Source organism: Mustela putorius, unplaced genomic scaffold (assembly GCF_011764305.1).
Source record: "Mustela putorius furo isolate JIRA1106 unplaced genomic scaffold, ASM1176430v1.1 tig00000831_pilon_pilon_pilon, whole genome shotgun sequence".
Classification (NCBI taxonomy): domain Eukaryota; kingdom Metazoa; phylum Chordata; class Mammalia; order Carnivora; family Mustelidae; genus Mustela; species Mustela putorius.
In genome coordinates this window covers 6,314,995-6,342,014 of record NW_025421490.1, presented here as the reverse complement: position 1 = coordinate 6,342,014, position 27,020 = coordinate 6,314,995, and the positions used below count along the sequence as shown (strand labels likewise).

General features: G+C 40.8%; 1 long non-coding RNA gene across 1 annotated transcript in view; it reads left to right on the top strand.

Moving 5' to 3' along the window:
• The window catches only part of LOC101690966, a 113,849-nt gene extending 89,691 nt beyond the window's left edge, over positions 1-24,158 (top strand). Inside the window, exon 5 of the long non-coding RNA XR_001180927.2 lies at positions 23,884-24,158. This is a non-coding gene — a long non-coding RNA (uncharacterized LOC101690966). The remainder of the gene's footprint in view (positions 1-23,883) is intronic.
• The last annotated feature ends 2,862 nt before the right edge of the window (positions 24,159-27,020 follow it).

Genomic DNA, 27,020 nt, shown 5'->3' with positions numbered 1-27,020 from the left:
CCAATAGATTATTTTTAAACATATTTATATAAAGCAAGGGAAATATTACTTCTAAATGGCCAAGACATGCCACTACATTTTTAATCATTGCCACTCATCACATCAGATCTTAGTCCATTCTGTAGTAACCTAATTGTTTTAGCAACCCTAGACATCTTACTTCTTAGTAGCTAATGATTTCTAATCCCAGTCTTAGGAGAACAATTGTTCCATACGAGATAGCAGGTAACTTACTGCTTTGAACCCACTGTATCTTTTAGTTTCTCTAGTATGGGAAATTAAAAAAAGAAAAGCAGAAGACAAAAAACAAGTGGTTTGATCAAATTCAACTTCTTGGTTCTAGGGAGGGGGAAAAAAAAAGACGACTTAAAAAAAAACCCACATAGATTAAGAAACTGGTTGGATACCCAATCGCTCTTAGAAAACATTCTTTTGATGAGTTAAGTATAAATGAATCATAAACACATGGTCTAAGTTTCCCTCAAAGAGCATATAAGTTTAAAATGGAAGAAGCAATGCCTTTTGGAAAACTATATTATGGTTTCTACCACAACCCAAACATTTACATAATAGCTTGAGCTATTTCACAATCTGAAAGGACATCTGGATTCATAAAAGTCTATGAAGCTCTTTTCTTTTTCAATAGTTAAGTGCTTCACATTCACTCAGAATAGTTCAATATGCAAAATCTCTCATTTTATCATCAGAAGAAATTCTCAAAAGATCTTTGATAGAAATATATATTTGATATCTCTAGCATATAAATTACTAAACATTTTGAAAATATATTATGGGGAATGCCTGCATATTTATTCTAAAAAAGGTAATACACACACACACACACACACACACACACACACATACACACACATGCACACACATGTGAGCAACTACCAGAGACAAAGATCAGCCTTCAGAGGAAAGGACTAGACAGACATGTGCAACTCCAAAACACTGGACAGTGAAAAACAATCACACTGAGAAAAAATTAAGGGTAACTTGATAAAATACCAGATTTCAGAATTTGGGCCATCTTGTTTGAAGTCGGAACAAGTGTTAATGACTGTGTACACCAAGCTTAAGAAAAAAGTCAAGTTTCAGTGGACTTAGGTCACAAAATGCAAAAGATGGTCAAAAAATGATTAATTTGCCTCGTTCTTTTGAAAACTCTAGTTATAATAGAAGTCCTCCTTTCCCTCAATGCTACAACTTCCTAGAGTTCTTAAAGAAAGATTTAGTAACCTTAAAAGGTTCATCTCCTTCTACTGAAATTCCCTCCTGGGGCCAACTTGGTGGGAGCGTTTGGCGCTTTGAGCTTCCAGCTTTTGAGGGGAGGACACTAAGAAGAGAAGATACTGTCTGTCACCTGCTCGCACTCATTCAAACATTCTGGACCTATTCTCATACGGTGTTTGCTTTTGCTCATTCTACCCCTACATTTCTCCAAAACATGTTTTAGCCATTTGTGTATCTTGAAATGTGGAAACTACAGAAGCTGTAATTGTATTTATAGAGACCTATCACTCTCCCCACCGACTGAAATTCCCAGAAGGCAGGAGACCATTTTCTCTGGTTTGTCCCACTGCCCATTCTCCTGTGGCCACGGTGGGAAGATAATAAAGGGATTTTGAAGGTAACCTCAAATCAGCAAGCCATAGTAACAGAATTAAATGTCTAATTGTGAACTGAGTCACATGGGAAAGGAGACAGATGCATTTGCCGCCCTACTTTCTATTTTCCTCGCTCTCTAACATCAGGCTAGAAATGGGCTTTCCCGTCCTGTCTTCCTGTAAATCCCTGAACTTTACAGACAGATCCGTTCATGTATCCATGAGAGCTCAGGGTCTGGGCCTGCCACTCTGATTTTACTCTCATTTGTCAAGCAAGGCGCTTGAAATATCTATTTTAATGAATTCCTTGTCTCATGTTCACGGAGAAGCTTGAAGTTAATCCTACTGACAGTGCTATCTAGGAGGGTTTTATTCAAAAGATCTACATATTTGTCAAATTTAAGACTGTCCATTAGATCATTTTTACTACTTAAATGTTAGCCCGCAAACGAGAAGCAAGGCTCAGTTCTGTGTGGAAGAAAGTAGATTTAATTTCATAATGAAAACCTATTTTCCCCCACAATCCGAATACTGCTGAATGTCAGACATGGTGGCATGGGGTTTAAAATGAAACTTCCTAACTCTGTTTAAAAAAAAAAAAAAAAAAAAAAAAAAAAGCTGAATTTCAGAAGTCATAAATGGTGGTAAAAAAAAAAAAAAAGAAAGAAGAAAAAGGGGGAAGAATCAACAATTTGTAGAACTAGGCTATACCACTGGCATGTGCATGATGACAATTTAGCAACTGCCAGTGGAAACGGATTCCACAGTCTATATACCAACATGAAGCTTTCACACGCAGATCTTTATTAGCTGACTGCAGACCTATTTCTGTGTCTGCCCAACTTGGCTAACATGAACCATAAACAACATCCTCTCCCAGTATATATACATGGAGAAATTAGCTGGCAAATAGTGGATGCCATTGTTTAAACAGTATTATTATTATTATACCGTGTACAGGTTAGCCTTTGACCCTAACCAATCTTACCATCTAATTGTAACGGCATATCTTAGGTGGAAAATTAATTTAAAATGTCAACAGGTTAATTAGTTAGGGAATTTTCCATGAGAGAACCTCAAGAAAAAAATAAAAAATATTAGTAAAATCAAAGAAATGATCATTTTTTTGGATGCCTTTTTTTTTTTTAGCTTTACTTTTTTAAAGTAATCTCCACACCCAGTGTAGGGCTCAAACTCATAACCCTGAAATCAAGAGTTAGATGCTCTACCAAACCAGCCAGGTGCCCCAGAAATGATCATTTTGAGGCCAAAATTCTAATAAACTTATTGGCATCCATTAAACATTCCTTTTTTTCACTTTATTAACTATTAGAATTCAAATAAGCTTGCCAAGTTTACATCTGTAGGTATTAGTTCCAAGCAAAATATAACAGAGAAATACAAGTTAAAATAATACTTCAAAGAAAATAAAAGAGAAAGAGACAGCTGATTTATGTAGATCGGTAACAGCGTGTCTAATGGACATAGGTAACCTTATTTAATTATTATCAGAAGGACCCCTGCAAAAGTTGTCTGTTTTTCTTTTCTTAATCTGACTTTCATCCTCAAGGATTTTTTAAATGATAATTACAAGCTCTTTTACCTAACTAATTTGAATGGCCTCTTATCAGTACTTTGAGAAACTAGCTGTGGTCTTTAAATATTCAAATAGGGATAAAATTTTAAAAACCACATCCTATCCTTTTTTGTCACAATGTCTTCCTCCCGTATTCCTCGCCTTGGTCTGCTTGCTCTCCTCAGTCTTTTGTCCTTTATTTTGCAATCACCATCTTCACAGAGACTTGTAAGTCACACCAAAGCTCTTTGGACGTGGGATTTGGGAAATCAAAGCCATGAAATTTCACCAATCAGTCAGGAACTTCATCTAGACACTACAAATGAAATAAATGCCTAAAACTTAACTTTGAACTCTGAGACCAGAAACTTTTAACTTCAAAAGGAGTAGGATATACTGACAAGTAATTGAATCTGAAGACTTCTCTGACTAGCAGAACATTCTGGAGGCAGGATTTGGGGGAAGGAGAGTGGCCGTGCTGTGCCACTGAGAGACAAGTGTAGCTCATCATGAAAGTTACCAAAGTTCTTCCTCAATTTAGTTCTTGAGAAGTTTACACACACACACACACACACATACACGCATGCACGCACAAACATGGAGTCACACATTCAAAATTAAAACAACACATTAGAAATTTGGAATTAAATTCTCTCCACATTCTTATGCCTGCTTCTGACTTCCTGGATAAGCATCTGCTTAGCAATGGGGACCCAGCTGTCCTACCCCGCACAAACTAGATTCTAAGACAAAAAGCCTCTTGTAGGAGTTTTCAATCCAGAATGTAATCCGCCCTGCTGATTTCTCCCAGGATATACTAATTTGATCCAGGCATCTGAGCTCTAAGCAAAGCCAGGTAGAAGGCTTTGAGAGATAGCAAATCTCTCCCACAATACATATGCCTTTATTTTTCTTGACATATTTTGGTTTATTGTCTAAGGCAATAAATTATTTCCCTTTTTTACATAACACACCTTCAATTATTTTGTCTCTTCCTTGGGACACCAAAAGAAATGGATATTAAGAGAGTTTTGTTTTGTGTTAGTAAATTTAAAAAAAAAAAAATCAGAAGTTCTACTCAACAGTAGGGGCCTATAATTGGAAATGTCACCATATGTTAGCACCCAAGCTACTTATGAACCTATCTGTTCAGTTAAAATGTCAGCGTCTATTGGCTATGAAGATGCCATACAAAGAATCACGTCCATTTTTCTGTTTCTAACAGTCTCCCATGTGCATGGGAGAAATAAAACTTTCCAAGGAAACCCACTGTTCCATGTTCCCCAGTCACTCTAGCAATGAGGAGAATAAGGAACTTAACTTATCAAGTTACTGATATGTAACTCTGAAATTCTGTGGCATCAAGGTCCTTTTAATAGTTTTCAAAATAGGGGTGCCTGGGTGGCTCAGTCAGTTAAGTGTCTGCCTTCAGCTCGGATGGTGATCCCGGGGTCCTGGGATCGAGCCCCGCATCGGGCTCCCTGCTCAGCAAGGAACCTGCTTCTCCCTCTCCCTCTGCCTGCTGCTCCCCTTGCTTGGACTCTCTTTCTGTCAAATAAGTAAAATATTTTTAAAAAAATAGTTCTAAAAATAATATGGGTATCATTTCCTCCAGATATTTTTCTGAAGCTGGATTTTAGTTTCTCATGGCTTCTTGATGATGCTAAGATACTTTAAACCAGGTGGGATTCACCCAGTCTATTACAACAGAAAGTCCTTGGCATCAGCTTAAACCAGTCATTTAACCTATTATACCTACTAGCTTAAAACAAAAACAAACAACAATAAAAATCCCCCCAAACCCCAAAACTCACCCCAAAACCATCATCAACTGAAACAGAGTATTACTGTTTTGTTTTTTTTTCCATTCTGATGGTGGTGCTTTAGTTGCCAGTCTCCAATAAAACACAATTACTCAAAATATAGAGTTTAGTAGTTGCTTTAGAGTAAAAATTAGAAGTGTACACGATCCTGTTTTACTTTTCAAGGGGAAGAACTAAAACTCTGTTCAAGTTAATGGTAATCCAATAAAAAAAAAAGCGGTGGTAGAGTTGGGTATGATACAGAAACCATGACTGAGTGCCTCTCATGTGACCAAAATGAGCCGAGAAAGGGACACACGGTGATTTGGGGGTCAGCATAAACTCTGGACCTTTTATAAAAACTCATGAAAGTAAGAATGTTAAAATATGTTAATCATTAATAAATAGTCATAGGTCACTAGGACTGAGTATTGTATACTTATTTTACATTATCATTCTGTTCAAGTAAATCTTAGTTTAGAAATAATCCTTTTCTTCTTTTAGTTATGTATAAGACATCTGCACATAATGAGCAAATCTGTCACATAATAATATCAGATAATCACTTAGAACTCATGAGGCATATTTATATTAACTCCCAGTTCACAATAGTTGATGAACACTACTTATAAGCAAAAAAATAAGAAGGCATGTAAGATGATCCTCATGCCACAGTCCTGGGGTTGTGTCCGTAATAAACTATGAGACTCTGCATGTCCTGATTCTCTTACTTGGGTAGAGACCAGGGTAAATCCAACAGTTAGATGTTGTGAGGAGATAAAAAGAAGAAGAAAATTGCCTCCAGCCTCCAATATCATGAATAATATTTTACATTCTGCTGACAAAATAAGAGGGGAACCTAAGTCGGCAGCATATCTATATCTGTTCAGAAAATATCCCTCATAGGACTGTAGTTCCTATGTCAAGAGTATTGGAGAGGGCTAAGTGACTTATGATACATAAAGGCTTAGAAGAAAGCTTGGCTTCATATATAATGAGACCTCACAAAAAGTTACCCTTTTTATTATAATAACAAGGCAGAGCCTACACCATCATTTCATCTAAAGCAACTCATGTTTGCAGTAAAGGTCAGAATGGCACCATGGAAATAAGAACCTAGGAGAAATGTCAGGGAGTATTGTTGGACCATTTTGAATACACAGGTCTCCCTCAGGAGCCTAACTTAATAAATAAGGGTACAATAGTCCGGCTCTTAACTCTGTCAGAGTCTATCATAAGACATTACTTTCATATCACACATGAGAGTTCACCAGTGTATAAAGACTCCTGTCCCCAAAGAACAGCAGTCTGAGAGTGTAGTAAGAAAGAGCGCATACCCTGCTGACCTTCTGCTATGAAACAATTCAGTGCGGGCCAGAAAGAAGGAATCGAACTTTCATGCAGACTTTATGGAGTGAACGTATCCTGAACCCATGGCAATTTCTGAATTTCATTTCCAGAACCACAGCATAACAACACCACTTTAAGAATCTTCATTAACCATTGAGCACGAATCCCTTTAAAGCAGTGATTGGCGTACTATTTATGACAATCAGCTGACATCAAAAAATGCCCTTCCCTGGAGCTGGTTGACCTTGATTTAAAAAGCAAAAACCAAAATGCTGCAGAGAAAGTCCCCAGAGCTCAGTTCAGCCATACAACTGCTTTGACTTTAAGTTCAGAGATTGTGGCCAAAGCTAAGACAGCGTTATGTTAGCACCTTTTAAAGAAGGGATTCCTGTTTGACTCTGGACCTAGGTTTTACTCCTGAGATGGTTCAAAACACCTTTGCTCACCATCATTTTCAACATAACAGATTACATTCTAAACCTTGAAAGTAAAACACAACAGCCCAGACATTCTGGTCCTCCCTTCCCTCTCACTGGGGAGATAAGACAGCGACCACATGACATGGTAGAAAAAAAAAAGGAAATAGGCATAAAATAATATTTTATAACACCTAACATCTGCAGAAAGCATGAGAGATCCATACAAATATTACTATATAAAACTCTCTAGAACAATCTCTTCAAGGTAGACAGCGCCGACTTGGTCTTAGAAATCAGAAAACTGAGGCTCAATGAAATTAAGTAACTTGGATAATGTCACAGAGCTAGTTAGTGGCTAAAGTACAAGGTTGAGATGAGAAAAAAAAAAAAAATGGAGCATCAACTCCAAATTCTTCCAACAAGGAACCATGTCTTGAGGAAGCCAAATCATCCTTCTCAGCCTGTTTCCTCACCTTTAAAGTGAGGAGGTTTGGCACAAAGACTTGGGGGTAGTCGCCATGACCAAGCCCATGTGTGATCCTCTCTCCTGAGTGTGGGGAGGACTGGAAACTTCTAATCCATAGAACATAGCAAGGCGGAGAAGATGTACGTGACTCTCTTACATAAGATTATAATGACCCAACTTGTGAAGAGACTCTCCGGTTAGCAAGCTGAGATGTGACTGGCCTCGTAGAGAAGGCCACCCAAGAAGGGGCTCAGAGCAGTCTCTGGCCGCCAGCTAGCAAAAAGGCAAGACCCCTGGTAACGGGTGAAGAACTGAAGGTTATCCATGATCAGGTAAGCTCACAACGCGAGTCTCCCCTATACTATCTCCCATAACAAACTGTGGAGATACTGGGCAGATTTCAGGGTTGGTTGGCTAATACAGCTCAACATTATCGAAGACTTTATCTGCCCCAACTTTTTTTTTTTTTTTTAAGATTTTATTTATTTATTTGACAGAGAGAGAGAGAGATCACAAGTAGGCAGAGAGGCAGGCAGAGAGAGAGAGAGGGGAAGCAGGCTCCCTGCTGAGCAGAGAGCCCAATGTGGCACTCGATCCCAAGACCGTGAGATCATGACCTGTGCCAAAGGCACTGAGCCACCCAAGCACCCCTGCCCCAACTTTTTACCTTTAGTCAACTCCCACAGTGCTTACAAATGACAGCAGAATTTCTAGGCTTCACATCCAAGAAAAGATGGACCACTTCTTCCTTATATCCCTTTTAAGAGTAAAACTTTGCCAAAACTCACTCCCATGAAGAAACCCCTCACATCTTTGAGACCAGATCTGGGTTATATATCCAGCTTTAAACCAATTACTGTCAAGGGAACTGGGCAAGACAGCCATATCTGTTTATACCAATCAGGAATTACCCCTGGATTTGAGAAGAATAGGCCACGTTTCACTGAGTCATAAGGGGGGTGGTCTTGGACACCCTAACATCACTGGGAATTGCCAGTCAGAAGGAAGAAATAAAAAGTGGTTTAGAGGAGGCAGCAGTGGGTTGTGTTACAATAACAAAAGTCCCTCTGGGTTTGACATTTTATGATCCTCTGAATAATCCATGTGGAAAACTACTTGTTCAACTGGTGTTTTTCAAATACCTCTTGTGTAGGCACTGTAGTCTGCACTCGGTATACAGCGGTGACTGAGACAAAAATAGTCCCTTTCTCAGAGTATACCGTTCAGTGGGAAGATATAAGTAAAGAGGCAATTTCAGGGCAAGAGGGGTAAGTATGGACAGCTCTGAGAGTGTTTTCAGCTGTGGGCTGATTTCCCCAAGGAAGTATAAGTAAATATCCAGAGAATTCTTACTGGTGACTTCGGTGATATTGGAAGAAGAAGGTGTCATGTATGCCCATACCCTTTACATCTTCCAGGAAACAAAATGCAAATGTGAACTACCCAGAATGTCTCCGTGTAACTGGTACCCTAGAAAGGTACCATCCATCATACAAGGCAATCTCATATGCGGCTATTGAAATTTAAGGATCAATTCGTTAAAATCAAAATTAAATAAAAACAAAGTTTTGGTCCTTAAGTTGCATTCTCCATATTTTATGTGCTCAGTACGCATACATGGGTGGTATGCGTACCATACGGCAGCACCGATCCAGAACATTCCCATCACCCCAGGAAGTTGTGGTGGACAGCATGGCCCTAGAGTTTCAAGAAAGCTCAAAAGAACTTCAACAACATTTACAAGCACAACATCTCATACACACTCCTACTCTAGCCATGGTTCTACTATGCTTTGGTTCATATTTTCCCGTCTGCCCTACAAAGAACTCTTAAACCCAATGAGGACTTCCATGACAGATTTTTGTCCTTTTTCCTGATGGCTCTAGTCACCAAGATGTTTTCTACCAGATTAAAAACAACAACAACAATACACACACACACACACACACACACCAGCAGAGTAAAATGGCTTTTCATGGGCACTCAAAGAACAAACAAGAGGGACTGTAGTGATAAGGTGAGAGAAGAACCCAGGGAATTGTGGGAAAGAGACCATCCTGAGTTCTTGGACAGGCTTCTCTTGCAGATACACTTTTGGCCACTTCACTGGTGAGTTACACATGGGGGGCAGTTGGATGGTTAATGGTTGAGACCCTACTTTGGTGAAGAAAGGTCATCTACTGGCTTCTCTACTTGCTCTCCAGTAGTTGGAAGGAAGAACCTCACTTACAGATACCTGATGATGTTAACAGAAGTCATAGATCTTGGGGGGGAGGGGTGGGGCAATTGTTGCTTCTCATCTAAATTAGGCCATTTAAGTTAAGACACAGAGTACAAGAGAGACATACTGATTTGAGGACTCAGGTGGTAGGGAATGAATGATTTCAAGGCTTGGTGATGTCTCCATTCACATTAATTCTGGTTTTCTAGGAGATACCATTGCACTTGCTTACATTTGGGAAACTGCAAAGAGATACCAGCACACTCTCTCATCACCCGCTTTGGTGACCCAAAAAGGATATGATGGAATTAAAGAATTCTACAACCTTATCATCACACCCCTTAGCTCCAAATTATGCTGCCAACTGAAATGAAGATGCAAATAAGAAAAATTAAAAAGTGACAATAGCTTCTGGTCAGAGAAGCCAGCAATCTTAACAACCCAAGGCCGATGACAAGTGTTAAAGGAAAGCCATAACATGCATGCAGGAAGCAGCCAGAGGATGAGGAAGCAGAGCGGTGCGAATGGGGCATAGGGCGCAGCGGACAGGCCCTGATGGAAGTTTCCAGTACACACCTGCAAAGGCTCTGGCCCGGGACAGTCAGCGAGGCAGGGAGAGTGTCTCAAAGACAAGGAGCGAGTGAGAGAGAGAGACAGACAAATGAGTAAGCAGACTGTGACCAGGCAGAGGGAATAAAATGGACTGTCACCCACTTCACTCACCAAAACCTTAGGAATTCCTGTTGATAACCTAATGCATGGATTTGTCAAATACAGATACAGAAAGGAGAAAACCAAAACAAAGCGGAAACCCCTATTTATTTTTATTCATGTGACTTTACTTGCTGAGGACCTGAATTAACAGCAGGTGGAGAAAATGACCACTAGTAACCTTCTGGATCACGTTGGAATCCTGGATATCCCGGGGCGCCTGCAGCCCACAGAATCCAAGAGACCCCACCCAGGCTGCAGGAGTGAGCTCGGAGGTCAGGGAGTCCCCGGTTTATGAAGAGCTCTCCCCCTGGCAGCCTCACCCCTCTCCCAGAGAACCTAGCTGACCCCTGTGTCCTATCTTGGACTATCTGTCTTTACTAGGATTCTGAAAAGCTGAACAATCCATTGAAACCATAACAGCGACCAGCAGTGAGAGCTGCCAGGGCCCATACTCAAAAGTGACACCCGTCCGAAGCTAGGAGGAGCTCGAGGGTGTGTTTGCTTTGGCTGGCATCCCGGCTACAGGCTGCCTGAGGTCGCCGACTGCATTTCTGTCAACAGAAAGAAACTATTATAACAAAACCCATGTTGATCAGGAAGTGTGACCACAGCGAGGGACGCTGAGGAAGTGCTGTTTTTGTAACGCATTCCGAAAACGTGTCCTGAGCCCACCGGAGACAGTCGGAAAATCCCCATTCCATCCACGCACTCACCTGCAACCCCAGACAGGGCAGAGGGCAGGGCGGACCTGCTGGCGGGGACACGGCTCTCTCCTGGGGACACAGACATCCCCAAGGCTTCCTCGGAGTTTGGGTGTGGTCAGCACTCCCTTCTTGTCACTGTCTGAGTTGTCTCTCTCTTACGTTTTCAGTATTGTTTTGTTTTGTTTTGTTTTTTCTTGCTGACGTAGGTTTCCCCTTTTCAGTTCTGGCATCGGACGGGTCCGGGCTTTGGGCTAGATGTGTGAGGACCCATGTGTTCATATGCTGATAAAGCTAATGTACACAAAGCTAAAGGAAACAAGCCTCCCTGGGCCCAGCCTACCTTCCTCCTGCTTCTGGGACATTCCCCGACATCAGAACTGCCAGGCCTGGAGCCGCTCCGCACCTGGGACCCTCTACCACCGCCCCCACCTCCTCTGCAGCTGCCCACACCACACTGCCCGAGGGGGAAGTCTGTGAGCAGGACGGAAAGCATAGGACTGTCCTTGCCCTTGGGGTCACCCTGACATAAAGCATCCCGTCCACACAGGGTCACAGGCTGAGCAGAGTCACTGAAGAACTTAAACCAGCATCATTTCAGGGGCTTTCCATGTGTACCCTCCCTCCATCCTTAAACAACACAAGGCTGTGGATTATTTCTTCTCTTGCGGATGCGGACCCCGAGGCTCGCAGACTCTACCTGACTTACCCCTGCTTACACAGCCAATATTTGACAGAGGTAGGATCTGGGTTTTGGGGTCACATTCTGGCAGTGTTGACACTCCTGTTCTTTAAAGCAGAGCTTCTCATGCTTTCTTGTACATAGGAATCATAAGGGTCCTTTTTTCTTTAACAATTTATTTATTGGTGGAGGGAGGGGGGCATGCAGAAGGAGAGAAGAAACTCCCAAGCAGACTTCCCACCAAGCATGGAGCCCAATGCAGGTCTGGATCCCAGGACCCCAAGATCATGATGCGAGCCAAAATCAAGAGTCAGACCTTCAAGTGATTGAGCCACCCAGGCACAACTTGCTGACGGGTCTTTTTCAAATGCAGACTCAGAGAATTGGGAACAAGAATTTTCATTTATAATCTTCTTCTACGTGGTGTCTGGGTGTTCTTTGGATCCTTGGATACCAAAGCTTTAAAGAAACTACAAATTCAGCAGAAGGCTGAGTATCCAGAGGGTAAGAAATGCCCACCAATTATTTGAGAACATTCAAATCAAAGATCTATATGAAGGGACCACTTTTAACCCTCCAGGAAAAGATGGTCTCTTGCAGGGGTCCCAGCACAACCTGCTTTCTGGTCATTCTGATATCAAAACTAGGTCCTAAGATAAGAACTGGCACAGAAACCTAATAGTAAAGAGTCTAATTTCATGTTGCTCTAATGTGAATGCTACCACCCAGAAAGGATCCAAAAGAAAATGTACTAATCATTGAAATAACATGGATTGTTGTAATAGCAAGGTCAGTAGACAGTAACCTACAAGAAAAAAACACAGCCATTGTCCAATGATTTGTCTGAAAAGAAGCAGTAATTCCCATCTCTAATCGGAAACACATTCCCATCTCTAACACTGAAGTATAACATCTAGAAGCAAGAGTTTTTGAGCCAGATTCCCCTGGACTGGATCTTGAGCTCAACCATTAATTAACTGGTCAACTTAGAAGAAATTAAGTTTTGATGCTTTGGTTTCCTCACCCACAAATGGGAAGAACAACACTATTTTCCTCAAGAGCTGTTACTAGAACCCCCAAGATGACATATTTAAACCATCTAAGACATACAGGTATTTTAAGCTATTTCAACAGATGTCAGATGGGTCAAAGCATCAAATGTCCAAGTGGGAAAAAAATTAATTACACTCACTTCATTTTAACGGGAAGTTTCGACATATGCTATTGCTATTATCACTGTGTGTACCTCATTCACCTTCCAGAGAGTGAATTCCTTACCCTGGTCTAAGAATGTGAGAATCCCAACGGCCAGCTTTGGTGGGGAATGCTGCTTTCCCTCTTCCTGAGAACACAGGACATTCACAAAGACCAAGAATTCCTCTTCTGCTTCAAGCAATATGGAAACAAAGCAGCGTCCTTCCTGTAGGAAAAAGACCACCTCTATAACTATAGTAAAAACAGCAGCATTGGTAAGCCACCAACAGTGCATGTACAGAAACATGGCCTAAAATCTTTTAGGTAGCACAAACCATGTCATCTCAACTCTGTCTTCTCCTGTTCTCCCAAGGGCCCTTGCGCACTTCCCGCATTTGGCATAGAGTTAGGCCCTCTTCAGAAGAATGCTATAAAGATAATTATGTGCATGTAGTAAATGTTTAGAACCAAGGAAAGCCTTGAAAATATGAGTGTTTATCTTCTTCACTGGAATCTAAAATACCAAAGAGATGCAAAAATGTATTCATTTATCCAATTATTTTCCCCAAGGAAAGACACACGAAAGAAATGTAGATCGTGTCCACAGAAAAATGTTCACTATGAGGGAATCGCTAAGCTCAAAAAAGGGGGGGGGCAGACAAAAGCAGTTTATTGTTATACTGTCCAGCATTACTCTATGAGATTACCACTGTGAGGAAAGATGTTGTCATACTCAGATAGCCAAGGGAGCCGAATTCAAGTATCGTTGGGAGTTTTTCATTCTTTCCGCCTTAAACACAATCCTGTCAGTCTTAGAGCATCAAAGGATGTACAAAATGTCATTACCAAGCCTTGTGATAAGGAGTGAACCAAACCACTAGGCAGAGGCAAACGTTTAAATGCTAGCCAGTCTTCAGACTCTTCCCCTAAAACATTTCTTCTGCAGGCCCATCTTAGTCTACAATAAGAAAATGCTGCCATTTCAATGTCCTACCTTCAGCTAGAATCTTCTATCCGGCTTCATGTTGGCATGGCAACGGATTTATCACAGGGGGATGACAGGTATAACAATTCAATTGACTGAAATTCTTATACAGGTGCCTCTACTAGGAGCTTCATTGAATTTGTCTAGAGCCTGTGCTAGGTTCTCCCAATCCTGGATTGAGCAGAGGACGGGTCTAAGTGGGTAAGAGGGGGAGCGATGCTTTTTCCATCCCCATTTGATCTACGGTCTTGACATTCAAGCTGCCAACTGGCACAGGTCTGATGGCTGTCCCTAGCCAGCATGGTGGTGGAAGCGGACACGTGTGCCAAGGCATTTCATTGTAACTAGGTCACAGTCGGGTCTGCTCACAACTAGCATTAGCTAAACAGGAATCACTGTACCCGTCATGAAAGAGCTCCCATTTATAAGAAGTTAATCTTTCAGAAGCATTTGTTTCCTGCATTCATAATTAGTTTCTTCCAGTTCTGAAGGCAAAGAGGAAGTAGAAAGAGAAAAGTCCGATGAGTCCACTGGAGGGAAGCACAGCAAATATCCCCCTTTTTGCTCCGTACTCATCAGAGCTTCTTGGGTTTTCAGTTTCAAGCTCAATTTAACTGAGCCTTTTGGGCTCTGAGTTTCATTTACTCCAAGCCAAACAAAACTTCCTTGTTGTGGGGAAAATAAAGAAAAGAAAGAAAGAAAAGAAAGATGCAAAAGAAAATGAAAAAGAAAAAAAAAAAATCCCAGAGTGAAGGAAAAAAGGCCACACCAAGATTTCTGAACATGAAGAAGGCTCTAGAAGACAATGTCTTTCTGAGACATGAATCTAAACCATCCTAGATTGGGTAAAAGGAAAATGAATTTCTAAAGCCTTTTGGCTTCACTACCTTGTACCAAAGCGAAAGTAAGATCCCCTCCACATTATGGTCCCTAACTCTTCTCCATCCTTGCTTTCTCATTCTCTTCCGGTTACTAATCACGGAACATCTGCTAGCGCCTAAACACTGCCAGTCTCAGGCATAATGTACTAATCCCCCCATACATTATCTGGGAGCAGGCCCATTTACCAAATGCAACGCTCCAAGAATTACCAAGGTAACGCACGGAAGAGGAATGAGTAGAATGAGGGTATAATCAAACCATAAGGGCTCTGAAAGGTTTAGTTCAGGAGACTAAAATCCAAAGGTAGTGGACTATAGGCCAAGAAGCAAACACAATGGGCCCATTTCTATGCTCTGCTTACACAAAGCTCCCATTGACTCTCCTGAAGGGCTCCGAAGAGAGCCCCAAGGTGTAATGTGTTTGCTGGTATGGTCGGTATGCACTGACCACCTTTTCCTAAGCACACAGTCAAACACATTCAAGTGTTTGTGACACGGTCCTCTCCAGTAGGTGACCTGAATTTTAGGCGAACAAGGAATCTAAAAGCATTTTGAGAATAAAGAGCAAACCATAATTGTGAGTGGGTTTGCTCTTTCACGGGAGGCAAAGTATCGTAAAGGCTCTGGGTGAGCATCTTACATTTCTCCAAAAGACTTTTCTCGTTCAGCCATGTTCCCTCCCGTGTATGTCCCCTGCCCCATTCAACACAAACAATGGGACAGCTGGGTAAGAGGCAAAGAATTTTCTTGAGTTCAAAGGGTACACACCACGTGTCTGGATCAAACAGTCCTACGGCTTGGGCAACAGTCCATAGCTTGCCAGGTTTAATTGGCTAATAGGGACTCTATTGTTTCCAGCTATCAATGCACTATACAAAGTACACAATGCTCCCTTCAGGTACAAGATGAAGAGTCCACCAGAGTAAAAAGTAACCTGGAAGCTTAAAATGAGTTTCAAGAAAGAGAAAAACCAACTTTACTGTGAAGGACAGAGGAAGAAAAAAATTTAAAAAGCAAGACTGGATGGCAAATCCACAAACATAATTAAATTTAGGAAAGTCAAATGAAGAAAGGTATGAACAAAATACCAGAAGAAAAGTAATGTTCTGAAGCCTAAGGAAAATTCTAAAAGAAGGTTCTGCTTTTCACAGGGTTTTTGTGGATTAATTTTGTTATGTTTAGCTCTGGCAAAATCTATGGAAAGCGTGTACCTGAAGCCTGTCCAATGCAAAGCATAGGGACAGGAGAGATCTCTTTTCATTGAAGCTCACTATTACTCTTCTGTTGTTGACCCATTAAACAGAGACATACTCTCGCATTTTCTTCAGTTGTCAGAACCATGTAATAAGATATGATCTATTTTGTGTTTTTCTTTTTAATAGAAAATACTCAGCAAAGGCTTAAAATTTACAAGGTGATTACGTAAATCAAGAAAAGAAGAAACTTACCAGAGGGAAGAGGCAACAATGAAGGATTACAGCTTTTAAACTACACACTTTCTGAGTTTATAACCAACTGGAACAGCTACGAAAAGATTTTAAAACATCTCCAATCTTAAGGCGAAAAACCGTATCAACAACTAACCTCGAGACTGTAGATTTACTGCACGGTTTTCATGGAATGAGGCTTCCAGACCACTCAAGTTCCATTTTAGCCCAGTCTAGAACACTCATGACTTCCTGCGTGATTTGGAAGTTGGTGATTCTCAAAGTGTGCACCCAGGAAAAGCAACATTAGCATCACCTGGGAACTTCTAACAAATGCAAATGATCACACACTTACCTCCTCTCTCCCCACCGAATGACAGACTCTAGAGTCCTAGGCCCACTGGCCTGTCGCAGTCTGTGGTGACCAAAACTTTAGGCCATTCTGAGGTACACTCAAATTTGAGAGCCACTGATTCAAGCAGGAACCGTGGAAACTCCACAAGCCAAGAAACATGAACAAAGCAAAAGGGCGAACAGAATCCCATGAGTTAGGAAAGATGGGAACAAAAAATTAAATTGTTAAGAAAACTGTGGAAGATAGAGAACAGAAAGAGATTTATATTTTACGAAAAAAAAAAAAAGAGAGAGAGAGAGAGAGAACACCAAGTCCCTGTCTTCATTTCTATGACCTCATTTACCTTAGATTACTGAATCAGTTTTGAAGATATGAAGTTGGCTTATTTTTTTCCTCTGTTAACACAATCTGAATAACATTAAGATCCCAAATTACTATGCCCAGAAATTTAGTTTTAAGTCAATTGCTGTGAATAAGAGCACATCTGTTATTTGGTTCTATCTATGAACCAGATTGTTTAAAATAATATACATGTCCTGCATTCTTAGAAAAAAAAATATACATCTATATTTTAAGGAATTTTCAGACTGGTAAAAGGGATTAAGAATAGAATAGAGAGGGGCCCCTGGGTGGCTCAGGAGGTTAAGCCTCTGCCTTCAGCTCAGGTCATGATCTCAGGGTCCTGGGATTGAGCCCCCAATCAGGCTCTCTGCTTAGTGGGGAGCCTGCTTCCTGCCCCCACCCCGCTGCCTGCCTCTCTGCCTACTTGTGATCTCTGTGAAATAAATAAATAAAATTAAAAAAAAAAAAGAATAGAATAGAGAGCTCTGGGCTTTCTCTACCATGATGTAGCTTTAGACGTGTTAGAAAGCTTTCCTCCAGGCTTAGTGTTTGAGGAGAACAATCTTACTTAGTAAGAGCAGAGGCGAGTCACCCCAAATTTCACCTGAGAATCTAGCATTCAACAACCATGTTCTCGGACCAGGGAGGCCTCATTCACCCACAGACCCGGCACCCCAGATAACCCGCTCTGCCCCACGGCCACTGCATTCAGCTCCCCGATTCCCCTGTTCCCTAGCAATCCTCTCGTTAGTCACACAACAGATACTTCACACAGTGCTTCTCTGCTTAATTCAATTATCCTATGGATTGCTAAGAATACGCATACAAAGAGGTGGCAGGCAAGGCCCAAATAACGTCCACTGATAAAGCTCGAGATTCATATTGTCCATTTCCCCATCTTCATCTCACTAGGGAGGACAACATTTTGTGGCACAGTTCCGATCCCACCTTTGGGGGCCACCAGGCACAAATTTTAAAAGCTACGTGGGCTGAATCAGAGAGAGACAGGAACCATATGATACAGTACAATATAGAAGGTCTTCGGGTTTCTACTTGGCTATCATTACCTCTGAAAAGCTTTCCCTCATCCCACAAATCTGCTATTGACAGTCTTCCTACACTGTGGCCCCATGATGGACATCATATTGGATTAACCCTATGGTCACCTCAACGTCACCACAAGCCATTTCAACACCAGATTGTGCTTACAGTAGCCCAATCACCAGACCTTTGTTCATATTAATTAAGTAAATAAATGCATGACTATATAAATGCATAGTATGCTGAACTCAGAAAACATTTTTTTAATTACACTTATTGAGACAATTTAACCTGATAGCAAACATCTAAACATTTTCCTAAGTGAGTGTATCATTTGACATTATGATCGATGCATGATCGATTATTATGATCGATTGTATGGCAATGTACAATATGGCCAGTTGCTCCCCATCAGCAGAAGCACATAGTATTTTCAATCCTTTTCATCTCAGTAGTCCCAGAGTGTGTGTAGAGGTATCTCAAGGTAGTTCCAATTTGCATTTCACTACTGACTGATCATGCAAAGTATCTTGTGTTTACTGATCATTCACACATCTTCTTTGTTGAAGTATTTAATTCTTTGTTGTTTTCTAGTTGGTGGTTGGATTTTTAGTTATTGAATTCTAAGTACTCTTTCTATACTCTGGATTCAAGCCCTTTGTCAGATGAATGTTTTGCAAATATTTTCTCCCATTGCGTGGCTGGCATTTTCATCTCCTTAAGTTTTGCTCGCAGAAGTACACCATTAATTTTCTTTTTTTCTGTTCTTTTGGTTTAATTGAGCTTATTATTATTATTATTATTATTACATTCTATCTACTCTATTAACTTATTAAATCTATTGCTTTAATTATGAGTGATTGCTTAATATTTACAATGTACATCTTTATCATAATCTATCTTAATTTTCTTCAAGATATATTTATTTATTTTACACAAGAGAGAGAAAGAATGCAGGGGGAGGGGCAGAGAGAGTCTTAAACTCCCATCATGAGGCTCAATCTCACAACCCTGAGACATGACCTAAACCTGAACCAAGAGTCAGATGTTTAACTAACTGTACCACCCAGACATCCCTATCATAATCTATCTTAAAACATTTCATCACTGGGGCACCTGAATGGCTCAGTGGGTTAAGCCTCTGCCTTTGGCTCAGGTCATGATCCCAGGGTCCTGGGATTGAGTTGGGCTCTCTGCTCAGCGAGGAGCTTGCTTCCCTCTCACTCTCTACCTGCCTCTCTGCAAACTTGTGATCTCCGTCTGTCAAACAAATAAACTCTTTATTAAAAAGAAAATTTCATCACTAGCACACAACTTTAAAACCTTATAACAATATAGTCTATTTCAGCCCCCTGCCATTCTTTAAGTTGTAGATGCTATAATAGACTTGATCACTTTTGATCTAGACAGCATTCTTATTTATTTATTTACACTTTTGGGGGGGTTTTTTTGTTTTTTTTTTTTAAAGATTTTATTTATTTATTTGACAGAGAGAAATCACAAGTAGATGGAGAGGCAGGCAGAGAGAGAGAGAGAGGGAAGCAGGCTCCCTGCTGAGCAGAGAGCCTGATGCGGGACTCAATCCCAGGACCCTGAGATCATGACCTGAGCCGAAGGCAGCGGCTTAACCCACTGAGCCACCCAGGCGCCCCTACGCTTTTTGGTTTTTTAAAGATTTATTTATTTTAGAGAGAAAGAAGGCAAGCAAGTGGGGGGAGGGGCAAAGGAAGAGAGAATCCTGAAACAGACTCCCCACTGAGGGTGGAGCCCGACATAGGGCTCAATCCCAGGACTCGGAGATCATGACCTAAACTGAAATCAAGAGCCGGCCACAAAACTGACTGAGCCACCCAGGTACCTGTCTGGACAGTAGTTTTGAAAGAAATTTATAAATGAGGAAAATGTCTTTCATACCTACGCACATATTTACCATTCTTGATTTTATTTCTGTAGATACGAATTTTTATTTAATGTCAAGTTCTTTATCTAATGTCAATGAAAAGAAATTCCTCCAGCATTTTTGGTAATGCTGGTCTGAAAAAAAATAATCATTTCTAGATATTTACATTGGGTATAATTAGACATTTTTAATATGTATTTTTTTTTCTTTTTGCACCCTAAAATGGTCATTTTATTTTCTTTTGGGCTTACATTTTCTGATAGACATCTGCTGTGATTTTTTTTTCTCTCTCTCCCTACATAATGTGACATTCTTGACTGCTTTTAGTATTTTATATTTATCACTAATTTTCTGCAAATTTATGATGATGTGCATTTGCAGCTTTAAACTATTTAATCTGATTTAGGTGCACTGAATTTCTGAAATATGTGGCTTTATCACTTTCATAAGATTTGGAAAAAAATTATTTCTTCATATATTATTTGACTCTCCAGTTTGGCCTCCAATTAAACACATGTTATATAATTGGATATTATCTAACAGGTTAATCTACCATGCTTTACTTGGGATTTTTCCTATTACAATATATTCAATTTCATTGATTTTTGTTCTGCATGTCAAATCTGTTGTAATTCCCATTCAGTGTAGTTTTAACTTTGGATATTCTATTTTTCATCTCTATAAGTTATATTTGCATTTTTTTGTATCTTCCATTTCTCTCATCGTGTCTATGATTTCCTTTCATCTTGGGCATATGAAGCATATTCTCTGTTGATAATTCTTCATTTTTATCATTACCAGATCTGTTTTTATTGACTTATTCTTTCATGGTTATAATTGGCTGTATTTTTTGTTTCTTCAAATGTCTAGTTATTTTTTAATTGGAGGATGTCCATTTAGATGTTTCTGGTTTTGAGCAATGGATTTTGTTGTATTTCTTTAAAGAGTGCTGCAATTTTTTCAGCAGGTAATTAAATTAGTCATGGGCTGGTTTGATCCACTTGTTACATGATTGTAAGCTTTTTTAGGGCATACCTGGGGTAGTTTTATTTTAGCTCCAGGTTAGCACCATTTCCAAGTTATATCCTTCTAAGATATTTCCTGAATGCTCCAGATCTCTTCATCCTGACTTGAGTTTGAAACATACAAAAAAATTTCCCAGGTCTGTGTAACCTCTGGAAATTTTTGTCTTTCAGTCCCAAGTAATAGTTGTTTCCTTGGAAGCTGTTCTCCTCTGGCATGGTATGGTTTCACCCTCTGCATTTGCAAAATATATTCAACCAGTTTCAGAGGGAACCTTATGCACATTTCAGGACCTCTTTCTCTGTGTAGCTCCCCACTCCCGATACCATGCTTTGCAAATTCTAGACTCCTTGACCTTCTCAACTCTAGCCTCTATCTCCTCAACTCTGCAAGATTATTAGATTCTGTTTGGGTCCCCCCTCCCCAATCCCATGCTGCAGTCTAGGAATTTTCTCACTTCATTCACACTCAGAAGTTTTAGATACAGAAATATTGATATCTACTGACAAAAAAGAAATTATAATAGATAGTATACATTAAGCGTGATATGGTATCAAAGGAGTTTTTTTGGGGGGAAAGGGGGTTCTAGGGGAGTGAAGGGGGGACAGGGATTCCTGTAAGAATCTTGCCACAACACTGGAAATGCTCTGATGATTTTCTGAAATTTGGTTTCTTAGTTTTCTGATAAATTAGATTCACAGATATTTTTATCTTATTTCAGTCACTGGATTAGGAAATAAAAATAAAACATTAATAAGGCACTTTTCCTGAAGTATATGGAATAGTATTAACCTTTGTCCACTGATGGAGAGACCAGCACAGAGAGTTAAAAGGACTTGTCAAAAGTCACACAGACAATAAATTGTAGGAGTCAGGAACAATCTCAGCCATTAGTTTTTATCTAAGGGCTTGAAATACTGGCTATAATCCACACATGAAAATTTTCTCAGAAAGTGTCATTTTGTTGGAAAACTTCTTTTTCATGGAAAAAAAAAAAACAGGTTCTTTATATCTTCTTCTACAGTTCTCTTGTCTAAAGTTCAATCTTCTGAATATGATATTTACATAGAGTTTTAAATTACCAGTATACCCATTACTATAATCATGATCATAAAGTTAAAAAAAAAAAAAATTTACCCAAGTCTTCTCAAGTCTCACAGGCCTGTGAGAAAATGAAATGTTACCTCTAATATCTGAATTTCACAATTTCCTCTGAGACCTGAATATCATAGGATCTCAGACCACCGGTGAGGTATCTCCAAATATTGCGAGAATCGAGAATCCGTAAAGGCACTTCCATGTGAGTATCAGAGTCAAGATTGCCTCTAGATACAGAACAGGAAACACATATCACCCTGTTCTTCAGTTTCCGGTCTTTCCTATCATTTAGAGTAAAAGATTAGCACGATCCTCTCTCCAAGCTTCCATCAAGCCCCCACACACATACACACACTCCTCATTGCGTATCAACTCACGAAAACAACCCCCAGGAAGGGAGAGGTCTTTGCACTCACTGAAATTGACCACTCTGCTACAAATACTTCAAATCAATGGCTTCAAGCCTATCACTTTCACCCAGTCTAATCCTGTTAGTGACAGAGTTTCACTATGGAATCAATTCTCAAGTAGGCAAGCATATTTTTTTGAAACCCAACACCCAATTCAAACCTCCTTCCCAGAGACTCTGACACACCATTTCTCCTACTTCACTCCCCGAGCCCAATGTCAAGAACCACCGCTTTCACCGAATGCCAAGGCTGGGGGCTACACCCAAATCCCTGTTTATGGCAGGGGAAAGCAATTAGAAACTCCCACTGATTTATTATATCCCATATAGTCTTCCTCATGAAGAATATAAACAAAGTACATAAGGGTTCCAGGGCACTGTCCAACGGAAAAAGAACAATTCAGTCCAAACTTTGGCTTCGATGTTCAAAAACGGAACAAAGCCCACGTTCTGACACAGATGTCCTTTGGTTTCCTGTGGCTCCGGCTCAGGAGGGAAACACACTTAGATTTATAGCATAGCCCTTTGGCGAGATTACCCGGCCAAATGCCACGAAGAGCCAGAATCCAGCATGAACGGAAGGGACCGGGCGGAGGAGGCCGTCAGGCCTAGTCAAGCCTTCATGGTTCTGGAGAGATTAGATCGGCTTAATGATTTTTTTTAACAGTCAAATGATGGATTATTTTATGATGAAGTAACATAGACAATACAACTTACTAAATGAGTAAAAGAAGTTTTGTTCTGGAAACACAAGAACTTTCTTTTTGGTGAGTGATGACTTAACCTAGAAATCTCTGGCTCTTCATAATTACTAGCAACTTTAAAAAATCAGTACTACATTTTAATCATTAAAAAAGTTTGCTTAATATCCATCTGTTACAAACGTGTTTAAATTTTTCTTGTGTATGAATTTCACCCATCACATATTTTTAGGCAGACTTAATCAATGTTTGCAAACGCTGATGCCTTAATCAACTTAAAATCTCAGAATGGCACTTGATTACTCTTTAAAAATAAGCCATATACTAATCTCTAATTTTCCAATGTGCAGATAGGTAGGTATATTTTATGAATTACTAATATCCTGCCTTAAGTTGCAATACAGATTCATGAAAAAACATAGTAATGCATTCTTAAATAAGTGCATTTTTAATCCATACCCTTAAATATAATTTTACTGGAACTCCAGTCATCAGGTTAACTCTACCTGCCCATTGTAACATTTGATTCTCCCAGTTAGGGTATTTATGCAAAAAAAAAAAGACAGTACCTAACACTCCTGGTGTCCACTTCCATTCAGGAAACCAGACAGGGTCTCACTAGGACATGTGAGCATGAAACGTGTCAAAAAACAATGCTTTCTTATATTGCGCATAACAATCTTAGTTGACTTAGGAGAAAAACTGCAGAGCTGGTCACCCCTAATTAAGGGAGTTATCTTCTCCTAGGCTTCAGGCGATTTAAAGAAAATCCGCCCTTTCTTGTAATTATTCATGTCTTAGAACTCAGTGTGCCTCCTCCGTTCGGAAAAGGTGGCTGCCCAAAGCGAGGTTTCAGAGAAGAATGCTCAGCATTTCAAGTGATCCAGAGAGTAAACAGACTCAGGAAGGGCAAATACACAGAATCTTGAGGAAACACGAGAAAACTAGCCTTCTCATCAACCTCTTTCCCTCCTTTCTTTAACCAGGTAAACTCAAGGAAAGGAAACGCCTCAGAAGAAATCCGAAATGAAAAATGACCCTCAGTCCCCGTGGCCCGCCGGTGCCCGATTCCCCACCCATCCTGTCTCCACATCAAAGAGCAAAGGGTAAGAGAGATCAGGGGAGAAGGACAAGAAAGAAAGGAAAAGAGAGATTTCAGACTGGCCGTTTGAGATCTGGTTACCAGCCTGGAAAAACAAGAACAGATGTATTTGCATGATTATAAAATAAAATGCCTTTCAAATAACTTAATCTCCGGGAACATTATAGTATATACATTTGTTTTTTAATTCCCCAGGGATAGGCAACAGACCGTGGGATCCTTTGTTTACCCACGGGGATGAGGACTGCAGATCCTTCCATCCAGCTCCAAATGCGCGCTCTCCAGTAACCCGTGTGGGAATCGAGGGATTACAGTATTATCCCGCTATTGTTTTCTGCACTACATCCACTTCAATCTTCAGGAAAATTCGAACAGAAACAGGCCCGGGAGATTATGAACAGGCTGCTGCCCCTGATGTCTGCCCTTCTCCTGATGTATACACCCAGGAGGCAGGATTGTTTCTTCAGCTTCTATCAAAAACCCTCTGTGAATGTGGAAAATAATAACAATAATAATAATAATGAGTGGAGGTGAAATCACGCAGGAGGCAATGACTCTTTCCTCTCCCGGAGGAACAGATCTTGGCCAAGCAGACGTAAAAATACACAGTCTCCGCCGTAGTTGGAGAGTGGAAAGCCAACAGGCAGAGCGCACGGGCTTTGGAAATGCCCATGGTGAATGGGGAGCAATAAAGAATATGAACCCGGCAGCTCAGACTGAATCCAAATTTCGGGAGGAAGGCAGGAACGGAGTGCTCTGCTCCCCCATGCTGGGCTTCCCTAGGACGGACGCAGACTTTATTTTCCATCTGGCACAGGAAGAGCCTGGACCTACCCCAGCTAGATCATTCCAAGAGCACTCCAAGTGTTGTGTCCGCAGGGCCCACTTTGCTCTGAACTGCGTGACCCGAGGCCAGCTGTCAAAGGCTGAGCTTCATCGGGTAGCACAAGGCCGTCAAGGTCAGATATAAAAGCAAGCTGGCCGGGCTCCTAGGGTTACAATAACGTCAGGCAAGTTCGGCTCACTTTTTCCACCCCTAAGCCAGGGGCTGGCCTGTCATGGTGATACGGTAATATTAATAACTACAGGGACAACCAACACCTTTCAGGGAAGGGTTTCAAAACGCTTTCCAAGGAAAGGCCGGTTATTAATTCCCCACACGACAGATAAGAAAACTCAAGCAGAGAGCAGGAAAATGATTAGAGCCAGAGCGCGCATGTGAGCTGAAGGCAAGAACCGCAGCCGGCCGTCCCCAGATCAGGTTCTGGTCCTCCGGGGTATTATCTGAGTGCTCGGGGGCCCACTTTGCAAATATACTGACTGCTCTGTTCTCAGGAGCCCGGAGGTTGGGTGAGCCCTGCTCACTGTATTGCTGTAAAGCCTTCCTAGTCCATTAACATACCTCCCATTCAAACACAGTCAGGGCTGGTCTATACTGTTCATTTCCCTTCCTTAGAAATCTGCTGCGTATGCAAAATAAGGACCAAAACAAAATACAGAATTAAGAAAGTGGACAGAAACATTTACTTCTCCCAATAACATTTATGTATCCACAAAGACACCCTCTTCCCAAAGGTCCGAACTCTCATGTTTCCTGGAGTCCTTCCAACCAGTAACTAAAATTTCATTGGCTTGGGACTTGCCATTTAAAGTAGGATCAAGCTTTCAGACTTTTCTATCAGATTTATCAGATACTATCATTCTTCTCCATTTATGGTCTAAGATGATTCTGGAATCGCAAAGATACCTGGGCCATCTTTTTAAGCAACTGACACGCAGTGACTAAGCATCACTAATCGTAGCAGAGGCTGCATGACCTTGTGATTGGGCACAGGGACGTTGGGACAAAGCTTCACTCTTAATGAACTATGGGACGCTGGCAAGGTCCCTAACTTCTCTACCCAGCTTTCTCATCTGTAGAATGGCCGTGAGAAGGCGCCTGCTCCCTAAGGCTATAGAGAGAATGAATGAGCCAGCATAAGCAGAGGGCATAGAACAGACCTGCCGGTAGGATGCACCTTGCACGAGGGTAAGTCCTACCCTGAGCATTCATTTTCTAGTAGGAAAGAGAAGTTCTAGGCAATGATCCTTGCCATGGGGAACACTACAAAACGGAATCCGTGGAAAACAAAGCATGCATTTGGCACAGTGTTTGGCTGAATGACAATAGGTCACTAAGACCGTTAAGCAGAGTAGTAGTTGTAGTAATCAAGGAAGGCTCCTTGGAGGAAAAGAAAGGGGTTTTCATCAAAATAAGAAAACATGCTCCCTTTATATCCTTTGTCATTCATAGTGTCTCTTAAATTATATGCCCCTTAGAGTAGTGTTACATCAGGGAATGGCAACATTCAGAGATCACTGTCATTTTTTTTTTTTAAGATTTTATTTATTTATTGACAGAGATCACAAGTAGGCAGAGAGGCAGGTCGGGGCGGCGGGGGTGGGGTGGGGAGTGGAGTTAGGAGACTCCCTGCTGAGCAGAGAGCCTGATGCGGGGCTTGATCCCAGCACACTGAGATCATGATCTGAGCCGAAGGCAGAGGCTTTAACCCACTGAGCCACCCAGGCACCCCGAGGTCATTGTAATTAAATAATTATTTGCCAATAATTAAAAATAATAAATTAACAGAAAAACAAAACCATAAAGCAATCAAGAGATAACCCAAAGGTTGTCAACTGATGATAAAATGGTCCCAAATCTTCGGAGGCTCCTGGTATTTTAGGATACAGATGATAGCAACTATTAAAGAAATAATCTCTCTGCTTTCTTATCACTACACCTTGTGGCACCTGGGTGGCTCAGTAGGTTAAGCCTCTGACTCTTCACTGACTCTGGTCATGATCTCGGTCATGGGATGGAGCCCTGCATTGGTCTCCATGCTCAGCATGAAGTCTGCTTGGACTTCTCTCTCTCTCTCAAATAAATAAACAAACAAACAAATAAATAAATCTTAAAAAAAATAAATAATAACTGGCCCTAAACTAGCCTTGGTGTTCTGCTTTATTAACTGAGTTTCTCTT